A 16,914-nucleotide genomic window follows, 5' to 3' on the forward strand; every position below is an offset into this window, starting at 1 on the left:
TCTGTAGTTCAGAAGTACAAAAAAATTAGGTCAAAAGTAGAAAAAATTAATAGGAAAATCAATAAAAGGAAACCCAAAGTTACGCATTTCTGAACTCCTTCACAGGGCCGATGCTGTCAGGTGGAGGGAGAGTGAGGCCTTTGTTCTCAAAACTCTTCACAGATGGGAGCGGATGATGTTGGACGACTAGAGTGTAGTGTGAAACTCATTTGAAGAAAACTTCTTGTGGCATCTTAGCAGGAGAACATTTTTATCAACAGGATGGTTATTGCCTGCCTGGTTGACATTTTTTATTTTCTGCGTCATTCTATTTGAAATTATGAGAATTTGACCAGAGGATATTTCTTTCCATTTGTAGGACATTTTGTATTTGAGATAATACCTTCTCCCCAAATATTTTAGGATGTCAAAATGTATTAAAGAGACATTCATTTTTCCCTTAGATATTACCAAACCAATCCCTAGAAAAGCAGAACAAGGATAAAATATAGCTCGGAATGTATTTTTGTTCAATTTCTTTTCTGTTTTCTTAACCTTCCTGGACTGAGTAGATTATTATAAAATTCTCTGGAGGGCCAAAATCTGTGTTCTGGGATTGGGGAAAAGTGACCTTGAAGTACTTGTTAACAGGTTATTGTAGTGGACGTTAAGTTATTTTTGGTGCTCAGCATCACTTCACCATTTATGGAATCACCTCTTTTCCATGCTCAGACATGTAGTTAAGTGAAGCTGGCCCCACTCCCAGCTCCGGGATGGAGCGTGTGACCAAGGTTAAGCCAGTGTGCATAAAGCATTCTTCTGCCTATAACTGTTGGTTTGAGATTGGCTTGTGTCCCTGTAGAGCCAATGAGACTGTCGAGAGAGAAACAGACTGTTTTTGCACTTGAATCTGAAAGGACATGGACTGTAGCTGCATCCAATCATAAAGGGAAAGCCCATTTGAGTGTGAACCAACACGGAAGACGAAACCAGATAGAAAACAGAAAAAGTCTGAATATGCTCAGAGGAGATTTAGACAATAGGACAGAGTTTGGAGATAAACTAGTGAAGATAAATGTTGTGGGTAGAACAGTGAATGATATGTCGAAGTCCTAACCCTTGGTAGCTGAGAATGTGACCTTCTTTGGAAATAAGGTTTTTGCAGATGTAATTAAAATGTAAGTTAAGGTGAGGTCATACAGGAGTAGGGTAGGCCCTTAATCCAAGATGCTTCATGTCCTGATAACAAGAGGAGAAGGGATATAGAGAGAGAAAAAGTGAGGAGAATGCCATGTGAAGACGGGGACATACACAGGGAAAAAGGGCGTGTGACCACCAAGGAAGAGATGTTCCTACAAGCCAAGGAATGCCAAAGATTGCCAGCAAACACCACAGCAAGGGGCAAAGAAGGATCCTCCCCTTGAGCCCTCGGAGAGAGCATGGCCTTGCCGACATCTTGATTTCATACTTCTAGCCTCGAGAACTGTAAGACAACATCTTTCTGGTGTTTAAAACCACCCAGGTGGTGGAACTTTGCTAGGGCGGCCCTAGGAAACTAACGCAACAAGTATATACGAACTTAGCCTGTGAGGAAATGAGCTTTTATTTTTTAACTGCAGGGAAAACAAAAACTTGTTCAGGAAGGGAAAGGTACATATGGTATACCACATAACTTAGTTGTCAAGAATTTAATAGTCATAGGACTATAAATATTAATTATTAATCTGAACAAAATTATAATATACTGGGAACTATACATATATGGCAGTGCCAGTTGTCTGTGTGTGTGTGTGTGTGTGTGTGTGTGTGTATGAAATCATCTTCTGTAGTGCAAATTTAAAATAGGGTGCCTGAACTGAAATATCAAGAAGTAGCAACATAAATTATTTAGAAATACGGAGGTAAGTAGTAAACAATTCAGTTAAAAGAGCTGAAAGTAGCTGCCTCTTGGGTTCAGGAAACAGAAGATGGGAAGTGCTGGGATGGCTATTTTTTTGGGATGAGGCTTGTAGAACTATTTCATTCTTTACACTATGTGCACAAACAACCTTCACATAAAGAAGAATTACTTAAAAAAGGAAAAGAAAATTTGAACCCATGAAGCAAATTACTTGTAGAGCTAAGGAATGTGCTGACCTTGAATAAAAGTAGGAAATAGGATAAATTTCTCTTGGTGCTAGTTATCCACGGATCTGTATCTGTTCCCCGGGCAGTGGGGGAGGGAGCACACGGGGAGGCAGGAGCTCCTCCATAAAGCCTTTACATCTCCTTCTGTCCCATATTCAAATCCTGCTCTTATAAAAGAATGAGAATCTCTGTTACCTTAAGTTTGCAATGACAGTTTGAAACCATAAAGTTCCTTTTAACAAGGGTCTTTCCTTAAAACTGAAGGAGGTTCTCAAGATGAATGGCATAGGTGTTTCCTTGGGGAGGGAGTTACAGGCACTTTCTTATCTCACTGGATTTCTGACTCAGATAGGTTCATTTCTGACTAGTAGCTAAGAGCTGAGTGGACTGGGCCTCTTACACTGACCTTAAGGCAGATTCCCTTTCAGCCATTCACTCCAACCTGTCCTTAAACCTTGACGGAAGAGGCGTGCAGCCTGCACTCTTCCTTTTCACCATCAGAGGGCAGTGGAGGCTTGAGTGCCCGGGGAAGGAGGGGGAAAGATGCTTAGTGCCTGGGGAGTGGGAGGAAGTGTCTCCCACTGTTTGCACTTAACGCATCTCAGTAGCTAGATATTGCACTGGTACAAATGGTGCATTTGCTTCTAAATTTTATGCCAGTGTGAAAAGGCAGGAAGTTTGATCTTAATGCATTTGCCATGGCTATCTATTTCACTATGAGACAGAAATTTGTTAGGAAAATGAAGAGAATTGCAAGAATAAGTTTAGATGGGCATTTCTCCATTTTCCTACTTGTAGAATAGATTCGGGACACGTTCTGAAAGAACACAGTGTCAGCTGGAACAGCGCTCTGCTTTCTTCCCTATCACTCTAAAATAGATGTGCTCCTCATGTGCATGGACAGACCATTTACCTCTGGTTTCTATCTCAGGGACAAATCTGGCTTATTAGCACCATTATTTGTAAACCGTTAACCTGGTTCCCTGTGCTGTTTTAATGCTATCTTGATAGGTTGCTGTGAAAATGTGAAGATGTCTGTCAGGCAGAAAAAATTATGTAAAAATGATGTGGGTAGAGAAAATGGGATCGACCAAATGTAATAAACTCCTCCCGGGCTGAAGGGCAGAGCTGCATATGCAATGAAGTGCTTTAGGATTACGTCATCTTTTATATAACATCTGGCAGCGACTTTTATTTCAGAGCTAATTTGAAGAAGCCAGGAGCTTTTCTTTTCCCCTCACCAAAACTGCCTTTATCTGAAAGAAGAAAGAAAGAACTGTTACATTTTGCATGCAAAGAAAGCCAGAGAGGCTAGATTACTCCCTTAGGGTAATGGAGATGGGAAAAAGAAATTGAAAAAGGTCAGGTGAACACAGCGGAAGGAATGAGGAGGTTTGTGTGATTCTTAGTGAAATTGGACCAGTCTAAGCAACCAGACAGGTAATGTGGGTGGCTCTGCCCTTCCCTCTTCTCTCCTCTGCCTCTATAGACCTGACTTAAGAATGCGATGGAAATAATTTTCCTTAAATATTTTGTCTGAAGTGAAGGACTGAGAAATTATTGAGATAATTAAGGAAGATCATAAAATCCCTTCCTTTGGCTTTTGAGAAAAAAGCTTTCCCTCAAGCCAATACCTTCTCCTCCAATAATATCCAGGCTTTCTGATCTATCACAACAGCTTGTTCAGATGGTCAGCTCAGCATTTGAATTTGTCCATACAGCCAGGATGAAAGGTGTTCAGTGGCATTGAATGGACTTCGTTCCTCTGAAGCCAGGAACCAGGAGGGGAGACCTTCTTCATCCCCTCTTTTCCCTCTCTCACAGCTTCTCTGTACGTGCTCATCCCTGCATAACCCGGACCTTGCTGAACCATGTTTGCTGGCCTCGTTGTCCTCTTTCATCATTTTATTTTTAAATATTCCATTCTTGCCTTCACTCTAGAAATGCTCTTTTCCGTATTTCAAGGCCATGTCTACAACTCAGAAGAGACAATGTCTCACTTTTGTACCTAATGGGTTCCCAACAATGTGTTTGAAAGTTAGTTGGGTGTCTGAAAATTGAACAATAGATTTGCACGTTGTAAGGAAGAATTTGTTCTCAGGGCGCTAAAGTATATGATGAAGTCCCTAAATATGGTTTCTGGACAGTGCCACCTCCCTCAGGCCTCAGCAACCCTGTGGGTGGGTGAGAACAGGTACATGGGTTGGAGGTGGTGGCAGCTGCCAGTTGTTGTGGGCTGGGGGAGTTAACCCAGGAATCCTTCCTTCCATGACCTAGCTTTCCCTCTCTCAGCCCAGCCTGAAAGGGCAAGGGCTGCAGCAACAGGATCTGGTTCTCAGCCACCTCCAAGAATCACCACATGTGACCCCCATGGACATGGGGCTGGTGAAGCACTGAAGTGGTTGGGGCTGGTCAAAGGATACCCTCAGGGGCGATGGTCCAGGCATCATGGCCCATGGTCTCTGGAGTTCTTGGTGTCGGGGGATGGCCCTTCAACTAGACCAGTGTGGACTCATCTCTAGTGCTGGGGGAGGAGGTGCTGAGTGAGGACATTCTCCTTTTGTCTCAGCTTGGACCGGGCCCCTTCTCCTAATAGCCATGGCTGCTTGGCATGAGATAGTTCTATCATTACTGTAAGGTAACTTAGGAAAGATAGAATTTTGAGTATGAAAGGTTTGAAGATGTCAGTGTTTCATGTTTGATACTGTGGTATCCTACTTATGTATTGCTGCGTAACATACTATCCCAAAACTTAGTGTCTTAAAACAATAACCTTTTAATTATACAGTAGTCACCTTTATCCACAACTTCATTTTCCTCAGTTTCAGCTACCTGCAGTCAACAGCACTCCCAAAATATTAAATGGAAAATTCGGGAAATAAACAATTCATGTTTTAAATTGCGTGCTGTTCTGAGTAGCATGATGACATCTCACACTGCCCTGCTCTGTCCCTTCCAGAATGTGAATCACCCCTTTGTCTAGTGTATCCATGCTGTATACACTACCTGCCCGCTAGTCACTTAGTAGCCCTCTCAGTTATCAGATTGACTGTCCTGGTATTGCAGTGCTTATGTTCAAGTAACCCTTAGTTTACTTAATAATCTCCCCAAAGCGCAAGAGTAGCGATGCTGGCAATAGTGGCCAACGAGAAGCCATAAAGCGCTTCTTTTAAGTGAAAAGGTGAAAGTTCTCCACTTAATAAGGAAAGAAAAAAAATTTTATGATGAGATTGCTAAGATCTATGGTAATAGCGAATCTTCTATCCATTAAATTGTGAAGGAGGAAAAATAATTTTGTGCTAGTTTTGCTGTTGCACCTCAAATATGTATTAGGGAAAAACATAGCATTATCTAGGGTTCAATACTGTCTGTGGTTTCAGGCATCCACTGTGGGTCTTGAAGCGTATCTCCCAGGGATAAGGGAGACTACTGTATCTCATGATTTTGTGGGTGAGGAATTTGGGCAGCACTTGGCTGGGTGATTCTTCTGCTCCACAAGGCATTGACCAGAGTCACTTGGCCACTCTTCAGTTGGTGGCGGGCATGGTTTCACCCACATGCCAGGTATCTTGACAGGAGTAGCTTTGGGCTCCTTTCCCTTTCCATATAGTCATAGTGTATCTCCACATACTCTCTCTAGAAGGGCAGTTGGATTCTTATGTAGTGGCTTGCTTAGGCTCTAAGACAACAAGGAGGAAGCTGCAAGTTCTCTTAAAGACTGGGCTTGGAATTGGCATAGCACCAATTCTGCCATACTGCATTGGTCAGAGCAGTCACAGGGCAGCCCAGAATTAAGGAGAATGGAAACAGATCCCACCTCCCGAGGAGAGGAGTGTCAAAGATTTTGTGGCCATCTTTGATCCACCACCTGTGGGTTGCATAAATATAGACAGTCTGGAAATGGAAGAACAAAGAGGATACGAGGAGGAAAGACTTTCCCTTGACTTAGCTTCCTAGCTAGGAATCACAGTTTTCTTAAGGGATGTGGGTTCATCGGGAGGACTAAGCTCACCCTTTCTGCTGTCACCTGAAAAAAATGTTCTGCTAAACCAGGGTAGTACTGAAGTTTGTGTTCCCCTTGGTGCTTTTGGTTCAAAGTATAACTCTTGTTAAAGTGCTTAGGAACACTGTGATGGGAAGTGCTCTGGAAAAACTTGAGTGAATAATGTCTGAAGGACTCTTTGGACACGATATCGGCCTGTTTCCAAAGGAAGAGTTGGGAACGTTTCTCATTTTCTCCACTGTATCACACAGCTGTGCTGGTGACGAAACAAACAATGGATTATGCAGCTTTTGAAAACTTTTCAGACTTTTCCTTTTGTGTAGAGCAAAGGAGGAGAAAGGAGAGAATTGTCTTTTCAGTCTAATTTACCTACATATAATTTCCTTTGTCTGTAAGTTCAATATAATATGCAAAATCTCAGCAAAAACCTTAGTAAAAATGATAGCAATAGTGTGCTTCTCATTATTGTAGTCGTGATACAGTACTGGCAGTGTCATGGGGTCCCCTTTCAGATCCTCATTCAATTTAACTGATGAGTTTTTAAAAAGCCAATATATACACATAGCACAAATTTTAAGGGAACGAAATAGAATCAAAATCTCCCTGACATTCCTATCCCTGAATCCCTGTGTCCCGTCCTCAGAGGCAGATACTCTTTTTTGTATACCCTTCCAGACAGATTCTATGTATATCCAAATACGCCCCTCCCATGTGCGCGTGTGTATGTGTATAATTTTAGGATGTATAATTATATATCCTTTCCTCCCATAAATAGAAGCATACTATATACTGTTTTGCACCTTACTTTTTTGTGCAATAACAAAAGAATTGTTCCATATTAGTAAATATAGATTAACTTCTTCTTTCCCAGGAGCTACATAATATTCTTTTCCGTGAATGTAGTATCATCTTTTTTTTCTTAAACCAGTCTCTTGTTGATGGATCTTTAGGTTGTTTCCAATTTTTTGCCATTATAAGCAGCAGTGCAATAAATGATTTTGGGCATGCGATATTTGTGAATGTATGAGGCTACATGTAGAAATGCAATTATGGGGTTGAGGATACGAGCACTGTGATTTTGATAATCTGAGCACTATTAGTTTACATTCCTCCCCCCAGCTTTTGTTTTAGGTTCTAGGGATTGTCAGTGGAGTTTGTTCCGAGGAGACCATAGATGAAGAAACCAGCTGTAAGACTGAACAAGGAAAGATTGCCATTCGTGTTTTTATATCAGCCTTCATTTTATGAGGTTTGTAAGTAGTTTATCAAATATTCTGGCAAAATAGATCAGTATAAGGCAGTTTTCTCTGCTAGGAAGCCTGCCACGTAGAGGAATGAGAAGACTGGACTTAGAGTGATAAGAATCTGTTTCCAGCCTGACATTGCCAGTACTCCCTGTGAAATCTTGATTAAGCCAATTATCCTTTCCTTGATGTCAGTTTTCTTATTTGTCAAGTGAGTGTTTGGAGTGAATGATCTCACAAGAATCCTTGCATCCAAAATTATTTGATTCTATGAAATTGCTTCAGTTTTTATATAATAAAACTCATATATAGGAACAGCTATATAATTTGAAAGGCTTCATGCAAAAGGAAAATGCAGGGTCCCTCATTAAAACATTATTAAGAATGTCAAGATGGCCATAGTGGAACATTAAGTCAAGTGTGGGCCCTTCTGTGCAATAGCACAGGTCATAGCCCATGAAGCTGGCCCTGGTCCTATAAAGACTCATACCTCCAAATCAATGGTTTATTTGTAGTTAAGTATTTGGTGGCAGTTTGACATAGACATGTGCTTGAGACACTCATCATTCTTTTCTAAGGAAACTTGCTTTTGTCAACAGCTCCTTGCTGAAGAAAGCTGCCGTAAACTGTACCTTGTACAACGGGCACCCACTGACTGGCTCAAAGGCAGACACCTGACCTAAGGGCAGCCAAGTTCATAGGCTGGTGAGTAACTTGAGAGGTGGCCTGACAAGAAAAGCTCTGATGAATGGGAGTTAAGTAATGACGTTGGTAAACAGACTCTGGAATTTGAACTGAGAAATATGGAGAGGACCAGCCAGCTGGATTTGGGCTTAGGTGATGGTGAGAGTAGAGTGGATAGGTAGAGAAGGGAGATGCCACAAGTATTGCCCTGTGTAACTGAACAGTGCATCCTCATTTCTTGAGGTAGCCTGAGTGAATTTATTTTGGTCCTTTGCAACCCAAAGAATGAAATTAGTCCACAGTTATGCTAGAGCATAGCTTGAGCCTATTAATGCTTACGCTAGCTAGGGAGTGTGGGTTAAGAACATTTTGAAGTATGGAAATAGAAAAATAGCTCCTAAACCCTGTTTTCTCCTTCCTCTGGCAGGCATTGCATCGGAATCAGCTGGCTGAGTAGGCTTTCTTGGCCAGGTGAGGGGTGATCTGAGCTCATCGAGTGCCACCTGTCTGTTTTTTCCTCTTTCATTTATTCGTGTCATAGCCAACTTTCTTACATACGCCTAGGACTGTTTTTTAAAACTTCTCCTAAGTTATTCTTGACATCTTGTTCTACTTCCAGTGGAGTAGCCCTAGGAAAAATGTAGCTGTCGAAATTGCAACAAGACACATTTTCTTAGTATATGTCTTTTTCTTCCTGTTGGACTAGGCTAATGGATCCCTGGAGTCTGCAGCAGGCTGAGGCAGGAGCTGCACTCAGTGACCTCTCTAGATCTTTTGCAGCTTAGCCATGCTAAGGAAAGGATTCCAATACGGCCATTCCCAACCCCTCATTATAGAATACCTATGTAATCGTTTGACGCTTTTCCCTTTCCTTTACGCTTCAACAGAGGCTGAGTTTGTCAGTCTTCAGATGAATAACCAGATAATTTGGTCAGGAATGCCATATAACTCATCATTGACAGTAATTTGCTTTCTAGTATGCGTTAAAATCTGTGGTGTGTGGGCACATTACTTATAACAACACATACTGCACAGAGTGGCTTATTGAAATGAGGCATGCATAGAACTGCGCGAAGCAAAGTGGACCCTGATTCACGGCAATCACTCTGTAGCCAGAGCACCCTGGATAAACACGAGATGGGACTCAGAGGGCTCATGCTCCTCACAGGTGTCTCTTGACAGGGCACAGTTTAGCTACGCTTATGGCATCCACTAGGACAATGAATTGTTCAATTGGCATTAAATATGGAGAAAGGGACATTTCTGCGTGCCTTTATGTTAGTGCACTGCCTCCAGTGTCCTGCCTTGAAAAGGCCCAGGTCCAGGAGGGGAAACAAAGGCAAAAGGAGTGGAGTTCTATGTTCTTCCTTGCCTGGACCACCAGCTGTACTTCGCCAACACCCGGTGGATATTTGGAGTGGCACCTGACCATCAGTGCGGGGACTGGCTTGAGCCTGCGGGCTGACTGGGGCGATTACTATGGGAATATGCTAGAGCTGTGTGTGGCCATCAGTTTTGTACATAGGGAAGGGAAAAATAAACCTGGTTGTATTTCCAGGCTCAGATTTTTCTGTGAATTCCAGGAATTTAAGCCTTTCCATGTCTCTGTTTTCTCCTCAAAAAATGGAGATGTTAACACTGATGTTCCCCTTAATGCTGAGATGTAACCCCCAAATATATCATTGAAATACTTCTTGTTTACATGAAACATATCTAGGTTTTTGGAGATAATAAATATTTAAACCATATTTTCTTAGTAGAAGAGTTAATATGTGAAGAAATCTGGCTGACTAAAAGTAGCTCTGGAACACTATTCTAAGTGTTTGATGACACGGGCAAACCATGGCAGATAAATTTTAAAAAAATTTATTATGAGGCCACAATGTTAATAGAATAGTGGGTTAGGTGGACCAAGAGGATGTCATTTATTTAGGCATTTAAAGCATTGTTGGTAAAACGTCTCCAAGAGTCCTAAATGCAATCTGGCAACAGAGGGGAGAGGCAAAGAATGCTCATGGATTAGAACCTGATTATCCTGAGAAAATCCAGAGGGGAAATTAATGGCTAATTCCTGACACGCAGAGGGATTAATGGCAGATTACTACAGTGATCTCTACTAGAAGCAATTTGGCTTATTTTGTCCTTTCTATTTCCCATTTGGTTATGAGAACATTCTCATAAACTTACATATTTCACAGCCCACGTGCTAAGTTCCGAAAGCAATGTCACTTAACCTATGACTGAGTATGTATAGACTTGTCACTGAACGCTACCCATTTATATAGAGTCGTGGTTTCCTCTGCAAAATGATCAAAGAGAACAAAATAAATGGCAAAAGAACACAGGGTCAAAGTCTCCTGTTTCTATAGGATGCCACTGGGACTCAGCAGTTGGTGAGTAATGTGGCACCCCCCTGAGAGGCAAGGCAGGTGATGACTGCCCACAGGCTCCAGTATGGGCTGAGAGAGAGCATACAATTTGAGGATTAAGTTAAATGTAGAAATTAGGCAAAATTGTGAGACATTCTAACGGCCAGAATGAAGGAGGGAATTAGGCAATATGATGAAACATTTCCCTTAACAATACGCCCCACTCCCATTTATCCTGCTTGCAAAATGTTCAAACAATTTAAAAGAATGTAGAATAAAAGGCAAGCATCCTAATTTCTCATCCCATCTCAACTTTCCTTCCCTTCCCAGAGGTAACCACTGTTTGGTGTTTTCTTTATGTGTAGACCTTTCATACCCAAATATATGTATGTATTCAAGTATGTGGGTTAAAAAAAAGTGAAGGGGATGATGTTGTACGCATTGTCTCGTCATTTAGCAATGTCTTAGAGAGCATGAGCAGATCAACTGCATTCTTTTAAACTGTAGCATCCTCCTTCGGGTGGATATTTCACTTTCTCTACTACGAAGAGCACTGCAGCGAATATCCTTCTTGATGCCTCTTGTGCACAGGTGCAAGCATCTATTCTCTAGAATAGAGGCCTACTGGTGGAATTTCTGGGTAAAATTTATGTATATTTACCACATGAACAGATGTTGCCAAATTGCCGTCCTAAAAGAATACTGATTTTCATTCCCATCTTCAGTGTTTGAAAGTCTCCGTTTTTCCCAAATTCTTGACAACTCTGGATATTATCAATCTTGTTCATTTTTGCCAGTGTGGTGGATGAAGAAGAATGACTTAGTTGTTTCGGTTGATAATTCCTTGATTAGTAAAAGTTCAGCATTTTTCCCTGTGCTAAGTGACCATTCGCAGTTAGTCTTCTGTGAAATGTCTGTTCTTGTCCATTGAACCTTTTTTCTATTGTGTTGTTTTTTATATTATTGGCTTATAGTCATCCCTTATGCATTTTCTGGATAGGAATTACTTGGATTTTATATATTTCACGTACTTTATATACTTTGAAATTTATCTTTTTTCTTCATCTGTGAAGTCTTATGTTGTTCGGAAGTCCATGTAGTCAAACCTGTCCTTTCCTTTATGGTTTAATGATTTTCTATGTACTCCAAAATTACAAAAATATTTTCCCAAACACTTTGTAGTTGAAAAACTTATTTAGGGCCTGGCCTGTGGCTGAGTGGTTAAGTTTGCATGCTCTGCTTCGGCAGCCCAGAGTTTCGCTGGTTCGGATCCTGGGCACGGACGTGGCAATGCTCATCAGGCCACGCTGAGTTGGCATCCTACATAGCACAGCCAGAGGCACTCACAACTAGAATATACAACTATGTACTGGAGGGCTTTGGGGAGAAGAAGAGGGACGGGGGGAAAGAAGATTGGCAACAGATGTTAGCTCAGGTGCCGATCTTAAAAAAAAAAAGAAAATGAAATTCACTACTTAAAAGCAATTATTTAGCCCTTTAAAGAATCTAATAAATAGTTTTGTGTAACATGAGAGGTAGGGAAACTTTCCTCTTTTTCTGGAATAAATTCTCATTCCAGATGTACCCACCTCTGATCTATCCCACATGTTTTCTTGTGACACCTGGGACTCATAGATCCTTAGGATGCCTGTAGAAAGAACACCTGAAATTGTATGCAGAATTTTGTGTGATGTGTAGAGGTGTATTTTTTTCCTGTAGAGAGCCTTCTTAATTTTCGTCAGATTCTCAAAAGGATTCATGGTCCAATAAAGCTTAAGAAGCCCTGTGTTATCATCTTCCTCCCCCTTCTGTTGAGAAGTCCCAGAGAAGCAGCCTTGTTTCTATACCTCTTTCTCTTTTTTATTTCTTAAAATTTTTCTCATTTAGCATCAGTAGTGTTTTCCAATTAATTAATTCAACAAATGTTAAGTGAGCATCTACTACCTTAGGCATGGTATCAGCAACACTCGCTAAGACCTAGAAGCTGCCCGCAACTGGCTGGTAGTCTAGTTGAGGAGGCAGACGAATAACTCTCCACATGTTAGAAGACAGAATGATAAGTGTTAGCATAATGCTATGCACAGAGTGTGTGAAAGTTTATAGGAGAAAGCAAGTCCTAGATTTTCTTTTTGGTGTGTGGCGTCATTTCAGAAAGGTCATTCTGATATCAATTTGGAGACTAAAGAGAAATCAAACAGACCGTTTAGGAAGCTGATCTATGTTTCTAGGGCATAGAGACAGGAGAAATGTTAGGGATTGAACTGAAGCTGTGTCGGTGGAGAGGGAATAGGTGTGAGAGATTCAAGACATAATAAGGAAGTAAAGTAGAGTGGAATTACTTGTTGACTATTGAATATGGGAATTAGTGGGGAATTAGAAGTCAGCAATATTGCCAGTTTTCTGGTTTGGGTGACTGGTTGGTTGGTGGAATCATTGCTGAACTAGGAGGTAGGCTGAGTTTAGTTTTGCACATTTGCAATACTGCATATTGATATAGAGGCAGAAATGGATGTGATCACTCTTAGTGAGGGTGTAGACAGAGCAAAGATCTGGAGAATACCAGTATTTTAGGGGTTTGTGGAGAGAGGGGAAGGTTACAAGGTTGAGAAAGAAATATATGAGAAAAATCGAGAGAAACTATCATAGAAGACATGGGAGGAGAGAGTTTCTAGAAGGAGGAAGTGGGCAATAGGGTGAAATACTGCAGAAAAGTCAATTGAGATAAAGACAGAAAGGGGCCCACTGAGTAAGCAGTCTAGAGATCACTGGTGACTTCCCCAAGAACACTTTCAGGGGAGCAGTAGGAGTAGATGCTAGTGGGAGATGAGATGGGATGGTGAGGAATGAGGTGGGAAGAGTGAACGAAGGTGAGGTGGTAGAGGGAGTACATGCAGGCAAGTCTTGCCCAAAGCTTTGCTGTGAAGGTTTGATAGTAGCTTGTGGAAAAGCTGCTATTTATTTCTCCAGTAGTGGAGTCATAGTGTAAGGCTATTAATGAAGCTCCATTGAAACTCCAGAGCTAGTGAATTCAGTTATCTGATAGGTACCTTTTATTCTTGAAGGACTTGATAGCTGGACTTGATAAAGATTTTCTTTGACTTAAATTCAGGGTGTTAAAAAAATACTTAACAGCTGAGATGGCTTGAGAACTGACCAATGAGAAAAGAAGCTATAATCTATCAGAGCAGATGCTGGCTGAGAACAACTGGTAGGAAAGGACCAGTGACTAACAGTCTTGCTCCTATCGCCAAAGCCTATCTGGCTATATGTACATGGCTGTCTTTCTCACAAATACCTTGAGTCAAAGGAACTAATTTTCAAGATTGGATTTGTAGGATTTCTAGGGCCCCAAAAGGACCAGATCACGGAAGTTGCAATGAGAATTGCAAAATGTATGCAAACGCTTCTGCTAAATTGGATTGAAGGCCACATTTATATTCAAGCGCGTTAGGGACAAAAAGGACAGAAAAACAAACAGAACACTGAAAAGTTTTGTTTTTCTTCCCTAAAAACTAAGATTAACAGTATGTGACAAACTGCAGAGGAAGAACAAAATGAATGTAACACACTCTAAGTAGAAATTATAAGAGTAAGAAAGATTTTAGTTTCAAATGGTAATTTCATTTTGAGCTGTAAGGTTAGGAACAAAATAGACTTTTTCTACAGGAGAACAGACGTGATAGGGAGATTTTCTGTCTCCACTGATGTTCCCTCAGTGACCAGTGATTGTGTTGGAATTTAAGATCATGTGAATTAGCACCCTCTTCCATGTGCTCTGTATTTTGATGATAGGATAGGGGAGTAGGGGCAGAGGCCTGTAGCTTAAGGCAGATGCACTTCGTCGTGTCAGCTCAAGACTCCTCCTCATTTTGTTCCTTAGCTACGTGTACAATCTCGCATTGTCCCAGGAAATAATTTTTTCAAAGAGGATCTGCCGCATATTTTTTTTCTCTTGACAAATGCCATGTAGATAAACCTCTCAGCATAACTGGCCCTCTTTCAAAGATTTTCATGTGGAATATTTATAGTGAAAAGTAAGTCTGTCTGGTATATAAACAGAGTTAATTACAGCTATTATACTCTACACTTCTCAGTGATTGCTTAGAATGTCACATCGCAATATACTTTTAAGAAAATTGGAATTTAAAATTCATTTTGAAAAGAAGGAAAAAAATGAGATTTCTGTGGGATGGATAAAGTGCTTAATGTTCTTTTGGTGGGTACAGTCAATAATACCATTCATGGGTAAAGAGAAAGAATGACTATGTTTGTTTATCTGCATTAATGGCTGTTGTCATTTCTTTTTGGTGGAGTTCTTTTATTTTAGTCGTGCATTGCAGTTGACTAGATAAAATAAATCAGAAACAGGTTCAATTGGTGCCGTCTCTTAGGTTGGAAAAATGTTCTTACCAAGGAAGTATAAGAAAAGGAAGAAATATCCAGAATCAATATTTCATGTAGATATAATCCTGTTACTTGACCATCTTTCCAACACTGGTTTTCCAGGCCACACAATCTAAGGAGACAGGCTTGGAAAACCCAGGCGAGTGTGATGATCACAGGTAATTTTGACCTTGAGCGCTTACCAGGCAGAATCATTGGGACATCAACATTTCCCTCCCCCTTCCACCTTCCAAGCTCTCTGCCTTTCTTTGGCCTGGTCCTGGTTGATGCATATGTTCTCCTTGGAGACTCTCGACCTCTCAAATATCTGTTCTGCTATTGCCAGTGCTGATCTTTGTTTGGGGACTGGTTGGCCTCTGTTGGGAGTTCACACGCAGCACCTTGATGACCTTGTTATGCCTGTCTGCTGCTGCCTCTCACTCTCTTTCTTCACCAATGTTACAGTTCTCTAAGTGAAGAACATCCCAAAGGGCAGTCTAGATCTTTCTGTTCTTCTAACACTCTTTGTCTTAAGAGGTTTTAGACAACCAATCCCAGGGACAGTTGAGGATATTTGAATGGCACCACACAATGCTATAAAATTTTTTCTTTTTGTAAACACCAAACCAGTGTCCCAGGAAGACATCCAGGTGCTTCAGTAGCCTCCTATTTCAGCAAGAGTTTCTATCTACCCAAAGACAGTTCTCTCAGAGATGGGGCAGAGTTTTAGAGACTGCCAATTGGCCTTCTTGGCCAGAAAACCCATAAATTCCTCAGGTACGAAGACTCCCTGAGAGTTGATTCTGCACAGATGTTGCTCAAGAGATAGTCATGAAAATTAAATCCCAATTCTGAAGACCTTTTGAAGCATTTTAAAAATGGAAATTCTTCCACAAATGTGCTGACCTGCTATTTCACTTAACTACCTAGAGTCTTAATTAAAACAATTTTTCAACCATTTTCTAAAGTGATTCTCAAGGGGTATCAATAGCTTTCCCTATTTTCTGCAAATGATAATGGAGTCATGGAAATTAAGGTTTATGGGAAGCTTGACCACATCTCTAGTCCTAGTACAATCTCCCCTTCATCGTGACCTTTTATTTTGCATCACCAGAGTTTGCCTTGGGCAGTCTTAGCTGTATAAGTTGATTCTCAGCATGGCCTTCCACAGGCAAGGGCATTGACTGAGTGCCAACATGGCTGCTACCAGATACCATAAGAAATTATGAGTCTCTGCTCTCAAAACCCTTGTAGCGCTGTTGACCCTGTTGGGTCAGGTTGAGGCTAGGGTGTGGTCTTCAGAACATCAGATGCCCCAGGTTTTGTCAGTCCAAGAGGTGATAGAGACTTGTCAGATAGACTGGAGGGGTTTAGCATTTCAGGAAAGAGGTAGTATAGTGTACTCTTTCAGAGCATGGGCTTTCAAGTTGGATAGATCTGGGTTCAAATTTTGGTCCCATCATCAACTGGTTATGTGCACTTAAACAAATCTCTTCATCTCTTTGAGCCTTAGTTTCCTCTTCTGTAAAATAGGAGAGATAATATAATACCCACCTTATGTAGACTTGTGTTGAGGATTAAATGAAAAAAAAAAAAATCCTCAGCACAGAGCCTGCAAAACGAGTACCTAATAAATGATAGTCTTCATATTAAGTGGCTTTTTGGCCTCTTCTTGGAAGCTGCTTGTCCCAAGGAGGGCCCAAAGACAGAAATAACTACAGAGCTATTGAACATTCAGAGTATACCAAGGGAGAGGTGCATTTTTTCCTATTGAGAGCCACTGACCTCTGATAGAAAAGGATCAATTGAAGGCTTTGTAAAAAAACTAATTTGCTTTTTTCCCCTCAGGGGAATATAAAAAACATTGACTTTATCTACTTTTAAGGACAAGGTACATAACACTTTACTCAATAAATAACTTGAATAGATTTCTAGAACTTTAAGGGACCTCAGAGACCATCCAGTATAATCTCTTTATTTAATGGATGAGATAGCTGAAGGCCAGAAATATAAACTGACTGTCATAATTACCCTCCTTCACCATGACAGACCACGGAAATAAACCTTTTTCTTCAAGTCTAACTTCTGGCATTTTTACACTATATTATTATTGAGTAAAACAATA

The 16,914-nt window shown here is 40.9% G+C and overlaps 1 long non-coding RNA gene across 2 annotated transcripts in view; it reads left to right on the forward strand.

The window, feature by feature from the left end:
- The first annotated feature begins 3,299 nt into the window (after positions 1-3,299).
- LOC139077793 (uncharacterized) overlaps positions 3,300-16,914 on the forward strand; it is a 93,118-nt gene continuing 79,503 nt past the window's right edge. The window contains exons 1-3 of one of the 2 annotated variants that reach the window (XR_011530307.1): positions 3,300-3,546; positions 7,953-8,058; positions 8,465-8,508. This is a non-coding gene — a long non-coding RNA (uncharacterized lncRNA). Of the gene's footprint in view, positions 3,547-7,227; positions 7,359-7,952; positions 8,059-8,464; positions 8,509-16,914 lie in introns of those variants that run through there. The other variant, XR_011530306.1, reaches the window with a different exon arrangement.

The sequence above is a fragment of the Equus przewalskii genome, chromosome 20 (assembly GCF_037783145.1).
Source record: "Equus przewalskii isolate Varuska chromosome 20, EquPr2, whole genome shotgun sequence".
NCBI classification, from domain to species: Eukaryota; Metazoa; Chordata; class Mammalia; order Perissodactyla; family Equidae; genus Equus; species Equus przewalskii.